Source organism: Mangifera indica, chromosome 6 (genome assembly GCF_011075055.1).
Source record: "Mangifera indica cultivar Alphonso chromosome 6, CATAS_Mindica_2.1, whole genome shotgun sequence".
In the NCBI taxonomy this organism is placed as follows: Eukaryota; Viridiplantae; Streptophyta; class Magnoliopsida; order Sapindales; family Anacardiaceae; genus Mangifera; species Mangifera indica.
The window spans coordinates 2320282-2328370 of record NC_058142.1 but is presented as its reverse complement, the minus strand read 5'-3'; the positions used below and the strand labels follow the sequence as shown (position 1 = coordinate 2328370).

At 33.3% G+C, this 8089-nt stretch overlaps 1 long non-coding RNA gene across 1 annotated transcript; it reads right to left on the bottom strand.

Annotated features, from left to right (window-relative positions):
• Positions 1–6055: 6055 nt before the first annotated feature.
• Positions 6056–7093, bottom strand: LOC123217873. Its single transcript, XR_006502570.1, has 2 exons — positions 6986–7093; positions 6056–6703 (listed from the first exon to the last, which is right to left on the bottom strand). It is a non-coding gene; the product is annotated as an uncharacterized LOC123217873 (long non-coding RNA).
• Positions 7094–8089: the final 996 nt, after the last annotated feature.

Genomic DNA, 8089 nt, shown 5'->3' with positions numbered 1-8089 from the left:
TTCCTTGGCCTACTTTCATACCCACCATCTACTTCATTCAACAAAAGCAAGAGTCATTCTCATTTTTATCTCCCCCAGCTTCTCAGTCGCCAAACCCAGAGTCAACTTGTGGCACTCGAATCCATTGATGCACTTGAGACTTTGAGCCACAAAAACGTAGAAGATCAGGTGGGCGAGGGAGAGTAGCGTGATGGGGACCCAGCAGTGGCTGCATTGGAGGCGGGGGGACTGAGCCCGGGCCATGAACAAGGCTCAAGAAAATGCAGAAGAGAAGAAGAGTTTGTGAAGCACCTTTTTTTTTTTTGGAGGTTAATGGCACCTTTTTCATAGTGGAGTTGGATGATTGTTTTTAAGGCTTGGAGGGCTGTTTCTATAGCAAAATCTCACAAGCAGAAGAAGCTACAAACCATAAAGAGATGAAGCGTAGTCAGAACCCTCCCTTTCGTTAGAAACGAATTCAAAATCATCACCACTATCACTGTTAACGATGCCGTTTTCTTGTCGTTCCGCAACGGTAGCCGCAATATCAACGAGGAGAACAAGCAGTAGAGACGAATGATCCCGAGGAACACCCAAAAAAAAACAGTACGTGCCTCGCCACGACCTCAACGCCCCACTCCAGACACGATCCGCTCCGAATCCTCTGTGAAACTCCGACGGATAAAATCCACTTCCTCCTTCAACGACCACTCCACAGCCGACCATTCCTTTTCCTCCGACGTATCAAACTGCGTGGATTCGTCTTCCCCTTTCAACGCTGAATCCTCTGCCAAAGTCAAGGTGTAGGTCTACCTCCACTCCGACGTCCTCCGCCGCTCGAAGTACTTCGCCGCTTTTCTCTTTAATCGCTGACAAAATCCTAGCCGACATTGATAATGACAAAATCCTAACGATTTGATAGATGGCATTTTGGTTTTCACAAGTTATTGTACGAGTTTGACAATTCATTAAACCACTTTCGGCTTAAATAAAAGGGAAATTTTAAAAACTAGGCAAAATTAAAGGGGTCTAAGCGAAATTGCTCAAAAAATTCAGGTTTAAGCAAAAATGCCCATGTTTTGTGAAATGACGAAACTGCCCCCATATATAAACACAGCAAATTTTCATTGTGCAATTCAAAGAAAATTAGAATTTTTTCCACATCCCACGGCAATCCCACGGCGAACGTCATTTCTGTCGATTTTCTTGCTTTCCGACAACTGAAAATGGAAAATAATGTTATCACATCTCCCGTAATCTTGTTTGGATCAAGTTATTGCTCATATTATTGAGATTTGATTGAGATTTTTGAGTTTGAAATTTTAGGGTTTACGGTTTGAATAATGCTTAAAATGTTTCAATTTTTGGTTGTTTTTGTTGAATTGATTGAGGGGTATTATGTTATACAATGTGTAGATTTGATTTATGAAAAAATCGGAGGTCGAAACGACCAAAAATTGGCCGAAATTGGCTGCCGAAAGGATCGGCAGTCTGCTGTGGGAACGGAGTTTCCCACGGCAAGACGAATTCTCCCGCGGCAGTTGAATGGACAATGGGTTTGGGGGGGTAAACTGGCTTTTTTAACACATTGGGGTGTCGGGGAAATTCTTAGCCCACGTCGGATTTTTTTGAAATTTCGCAGGTTGTCGTGGGAAAAGCCAAATTACGAAACTGCCCCCTTTATAAACACACCAAAATTTCATGAAAATCCCACGGCAAGTTCTGTTTTTACTGTGCATTTCCACGAAAATTCCACAAGTTTTCCTCCTCCCACGTCAATCCCACGGCAAAGGTCATTTCCGTCGATTTTGAAGCTTTCCGGCAACCGTAAATGACAAATAAGGTTAGTATATCTCCCGTAATCTTGTTTGGATCAATTTATTGCTGATATAATTGAGCTTTGATTGAGAATTTTGGGTTTGAAAGTTTAGGGTTTACGCTTTGAATATTGGTTAAAATGTTTGGATTTTTGGTTGTTTTTGTTGAATTGATTGAGGGGTTTTATGTAATACAATGTGTAGAGTTGATTTATGTAAAAATCGGAGGTTGAAACGACCAAAAATGAAGCGAAATTGGCTGCCGAATGGATCGGCAGTCTGCTGTGGGAACGGAATTTCCCACGGCAGGACGAATTTTCCCACGGCAGCGTCCTTTGCAAGTCTAGTTGGGGGGTAAAGTGGATTTTTTAAAACCTTGAGGAGGCGGAAGATTCATTTCAAAAGAGGGGGTTTTATGGATATTGTCCCACATTAATTGCATGCCGTGGGAAAGTTAATTGCATGCCACATTAATTGCATGCCAACATTAATTGCATGCCACATTTTATGGATACTTTTTGACTTTTTTTTTTTCTCTTTTTCAGCAGCTCAACATTAATTGCATGCCACATTAATTGCATGCCAGTTTCCTGAAAAAGCAAAATAATTATGTGTACAAAATCTTTATTTAAGTCCGATTATGACCTAATAAATCATTAAAGAATTTTTACAAGGGGTTAAATTGTGAATTTTCTTATCTACAGTTTCCGATCGTGTAGTTTTCGAATTTTATATCCGTTTTCGAATTTTGGTGCTTTTTGACACAATTTACGATGTAACGACGTTATTTCAACTTAATATTTCGATATTTTCATTTATAGGATATATCAAATCGATTTTTTCAATTTTTCAAATGATTTTTCGGTTAGCGACATTCATAAGTATTTCATCTGATAGAGTTCGAATTTTAGCTCTGTTTTTCCGAATTTTACCATTTCAGGATATATCGAATCGTATTTTCATGATCTCCGAACGATTTTTCAATTATCGTCATTTTAAGGTATTTCAGCGTATAGAATTCGAATTTCAGTTACGTTTTTTGAATTTCACCATTTTAGGATATATCGATTCGTATTTTGACGATTTCCGAATGATTTTCCGAGTATGGTCACTTTAAGGTATTTCAACGTATAAAATTCGAATTTCAGTTCCGTTTTTCTGAATTTCACCATCTTAGGATATATGAATTCGTACTTTCATGAGTTTCGAACGATTTTTCGATTATCGTAACTTTAAGGTATTTCAACGTATAGAATTCGAATTTCAACTCCATTTTTTCGAATTTCACCATTTCAGGATATATCGAATCGTATTTTCATGATCTCCGAACGATTTTTCAATTATTGTCACTTTAAGGTATTTCAGCGTATAGAATTCGAATTTCAGTTACGTTTTTTCGAATTTCACCATTTTAGGATATATCGATTCGTATTTTGACGATTTCTGAATGATTTTTCGAGTATGGTCACTTTAAGGTGTTTCAATGTACAAAATTCGATTTCCAGTTCCGTTTTTCAAATTTTACCAATTTAGGATATATCGATTCGTATTTTCAAGATTTTCGAACCATTTTTCGATTATCGTGCCTTTTATGTATTTCAACGTATAGAATTCGCTTTTCATTTTCGTTTTTTCGAATTTCACTATTTTAGGATGTATAGATTCATATTTTCAAAATTTTCGAACAATTTTCTGATTATCGTCACTTCAAGGTATTTCAACCTACACAATTTGAATTTCAGTTTCGTTTTTTCTATTTTTCGTCATTTCATGATAACTTTTTAGATTGTTAACATTCTACGGCAGTTGAACGTATAGAACTCGAATTTCAGTTCTTATTTGTTAAGTTTTGTCATTTCCTTTTTAATTATTTATTATTTCTCATCTTTTTATGTTTTTTTCACTAATACATTTGTTTACATATTTATTTTTATGAATGTCTAACAAATTTTATGTGATTGTTACAGGATATTTCTCGCAAAAGAAGACGGGTTGACACAGAGCTGCGCATTCCCGACGAGTCCAGATACTTCCGGGCAGATACGATATCTCGTGCACAGCGTACTGCATTATCCCGGATTTCTTCTACATTGACCCCTCGACAGCTGCGACTATTTGAGAGGACATGTTTCGGGTCCTTTCTTCGTTTACCCAAAACCAAATTCTGCGGGATATTGATGTATATATTTAGCGTTATTCCTATGTTTAGATGTATATATTTATTGTATGTGCATATGTGTATGATATACTTTATTTGTGGTTATATATGAATGTGTATCGTATTTGATTTCATTTTTTAAATAATCTTATCATGAAAAAACAATAAAAACGTATGATTACTCAAACATTTACACAATTGAAACAATTAGAGAAAATAAAGTAATACTGAAATAAAGTAACACTAAATTTATTACATCAAATGACAATACAATTACACATTTAAAACAATAATAAAAATATATCGGTTACATAAACCTGAAGTACAACAATGAAGAATCATATAAAAAACAAAATTGAGTATAAGCATGTCAAGATCTCGTTCGAAAATCTGGAAAATACAAGTCCATATCTCGTAAAACGATGAAATTCAAAAAAATGAAATTAAAATTCGAATTGTAAAAGTTGAAAAACCCTAGAATGGCAACAATAAAAAAATCCTTCAGAAATCTGAAAAATACGAGTCGATATCTCGTAAAACGGTGAAATCTGAAAAAACGGAACTGAAATTCAAATTCTAAAAGTTGAAAAACCCTAGAATGGCAACAAACGGAAAATCCTTCGGAAATCTGAAAAATACGAGTCGATATCTCGTCAAACGGTGAAATTCGAAAAAACTGAATTAAAATTGAAATTGTAAAAGTTGAAAAACCCTAGAATGACAACAATCGAAAAATCCTTCAGAAATCTGAAAAATACGAGTCGATATCTCGTAAAACGATGAAATCCGAAAAAACGAAACTGAAATTCAAATTCTAAAAGTTGAAAAACCCTAGAATGACAACAAACGAAAAATCTTTCAGAAATTTGAAAAATACGAGTCGATATCTCGTAAAACGGTGAAATCTGAAAAAACGAAACTGAAATTCAACTTCTATAAGTTGAAAAACCCTAGAATGGCAACAAACGGAAAATCCTTCAGAAATTTGAAAAATACGAGTCGATATCTCGTCAAACGGTGAAATTCGAAAAAATTGAATTAAAATTCGAATTCTAAAAGTTGAAAAACCCTAAAATGGCAACAATCAAAAAATCCTTCAGAAATATGAAAAATACGAGTCGATATCTCGTAAAACGGTGAAATCTGAAAAAACGGAACTGAAATTCAAATTCTAAAAGTTGAAAAACCCTAAAATGGCAACAAACAAAAAATCCTTCGGAAATCTGAAAAATACGAGTCTATATCTCGTAAAACGATGAAATCCGAAAAAACGGAACTGAAATTCGAATTGTAAAAGTTGAAAAACCCTAGAATGGCAACAAACGGAAAATCCTTCAGAAATCTGAAAAATACGAGTCGATATATCGTAAAACGGTGAAATTCAAAAAAACGTAACTGAAATTCGAATTCTAAAAGTTGAAAAACCCTAAAATGGCAACAAACGAAAAATCCTTCGGAAATCTGAAAAATACGAGTCCATATCTCGTAAAACGATGAAATCTGAAAAAACGGTACTGAAATTCGAATTGTAAAAGTTGAAAAACCCTAGAATGACAACAAACGAAAAATCCTTCAGAAATCTGAAAAATACGAGTCGATATATCGTAAAACGGTGAAATTCGAAAAAACGGAACTGAAATTCGAATTCTAAAAGTTGAAAAATGAAAATGCCTTTACAATGTAAAATATCCAAAAACCCCTCATATTTATCTAAAATTATTTTAATCCCCATAATGAGTGAGGGGAGTTATATAAATGAAGGGAAGGGTAATTTTGACATTTTAGAAAAAGTTTGAAATAAATAAATAAATATCAAAATACCTTTATAATGTAAAATATCCAAAAACCCCTCATATTTATCTAAAACTACATTAAAACTCCATAGTAAGTGGGAGAGTTATATAAATATGAGGGGAAGGGTAGTTTTGGTATTAAAAAAAGTCATAGGCATTTTTTTTTTTGAAACAGTGATTTTGGGCATTTTGGCTTGAAAATAGTGATTTTGGGTATTTTTGCTTAATGGGAGGGCATTTTGGCCATTTTTTAAAATTTCCCTAAATAAAAATATACATGATTAAAAAAAAAATAAATAAAAGCAACGGGAATCCAAGAGACGTCTTATCATTGATTTTGTTGGCAACTTACAAATTTTTTATTTTTAAACCATCACATCCACATCTGAAACAAGAGATTTCCAAGGATCTACAAACAGGAGTGTACACAACGGTTTTCAAACCAGAATTGGATGTCCGGTGTTGCAGAATCCATAAAACAAAAAGCATTAAAAACCACACGAAGATAAACCTAATAAGAGTACTTTTTATCAAAATTTTTATATAATTTTATTTATAAATAATAATATATTATTATATTAAAAATAAGATAATATATTTTTATTTATACATAAAATTTTATTTAAAAATTATAGCCGTAATTTTATTCAACCTAATAATATTGGCAACGAAACGTCATATTTGTTTTGCGTGCTTGGATTCTAAATATCACTCCATTGACCTCATCTGCTTCTTTTGAGAAAGTTATTATATCCCCTTCCTTTAGACATTTGGCCTTTACAAAGGCAAGCCAATCTCTTCCATTAAGAACAGGTTTTGGGTGTGCACCTCTTCTCCAGGTAAAGAGATAAAAACGCCATGGATGCCCTTCAAAGTCTAGGACAGTAAAATTTATTGAGTGATGCTCCTCAGAAATCTTAGGAAAGTGCTCTAAGCTTTCACTTGGGATTGTTAACCTACATAGATATGCCCATTGTGCAGGGTTTAAAATTATCAGTGAAATCAAACTGTCAAACTTAATAAATTGTTGTATAACAAAACTAAAATAATCAAAGTTCATATTTATGATTCTATATACATCCTCCAAATGTAACATGCTGTAACCTAAACAAATATATATTTTACTTGAAATTGATGTGTTAGAGAAGTTGATGAGTTTTCTTTGTAGGGATCAAGCTTTTCTTATGTTGTTTTGAATGAGAAAGAAAAAAACAGTAGCAAATGGATGATTAACTGACCTCGATGCTACATCTGTGCATGTTAGTGGCTTCGAGAATATATGCACCAGCCCCATTCTATACAAGTGTGTTAGTTTTTTTCTTTCTCCAATAGAACGCGATGATATTTATACCGAAGTGTGGGACAGCTGTTAGCATCAATAATTGAGAATAGTCTGACATATAATTAGTGTTCAACCTTTTAACACGCTTTTTGTTGGACCAAGGGGTGGGGTAGGCGTAGTAGGCGTAGGCCCTCTTTGTTTCTCAAAGATCTCCGGTCACACTAAATGACAAAAACACTGTAACTATCACATCAAAGAAAGCAGGATGCTCTGTCTTCGCCTACGAGGTATAGCCTATAATGCAAGTGAATTTGAGTGCATGCTCAGAGTTCAGGTCACGTGCATCCAGTTTATGAATTTATAATATTAACAAAAACTTTGATATAATTGGAATCTAATATAGCAGTAAAACTAATTTTTTTTATCAGTAAAATAGGCACGAAAATAAATGAATTAAAAATTATGCACAAAATTAATAAAGTAAAGTAAATAAAAGTATACAAATAATTTATCATAATTCACCTAAAATTAGAATTTTGTTTCTTAACTATGGTGAAAGAGTGAGAGATCACTCTGACAAATTGAAATTTTAAATGATTGTTTTGTTGATCAAACTCTGTAAACATGGTAGGGTATGGATATGAAAATGAAATTCGCATATATTTTGTATAGAAAAATATTTAGTTTGACTGGGTTGCTTAACTTTTATGAATCATAAAAAAAGTCTTGACGGCTTGATTGAAAACTATACTTTTTTTAACATCCGATTGAATCAGAAATTGACTTACAGTCCAGTCTTATTGTTATTAAAAATTAATTTGGTATAAGGCTTGGTCAAAAAAATGGGTGAAATGGCTGAACCAAACAAAATTGACAGAGTCAGGTTCGACAAATTCTTATTACCTTAACCTTTAATTTTAATTTTTATTCTATTTTTTGAGTTTTTTTAATAAATTGAAATTTATGTTTCAAATAAATAAATATACTTTATTGTTATTGATAATTATACAAATTTGTTTCATACAATTTATGGTTAAAGCAAATGTTAAATATTTAATAT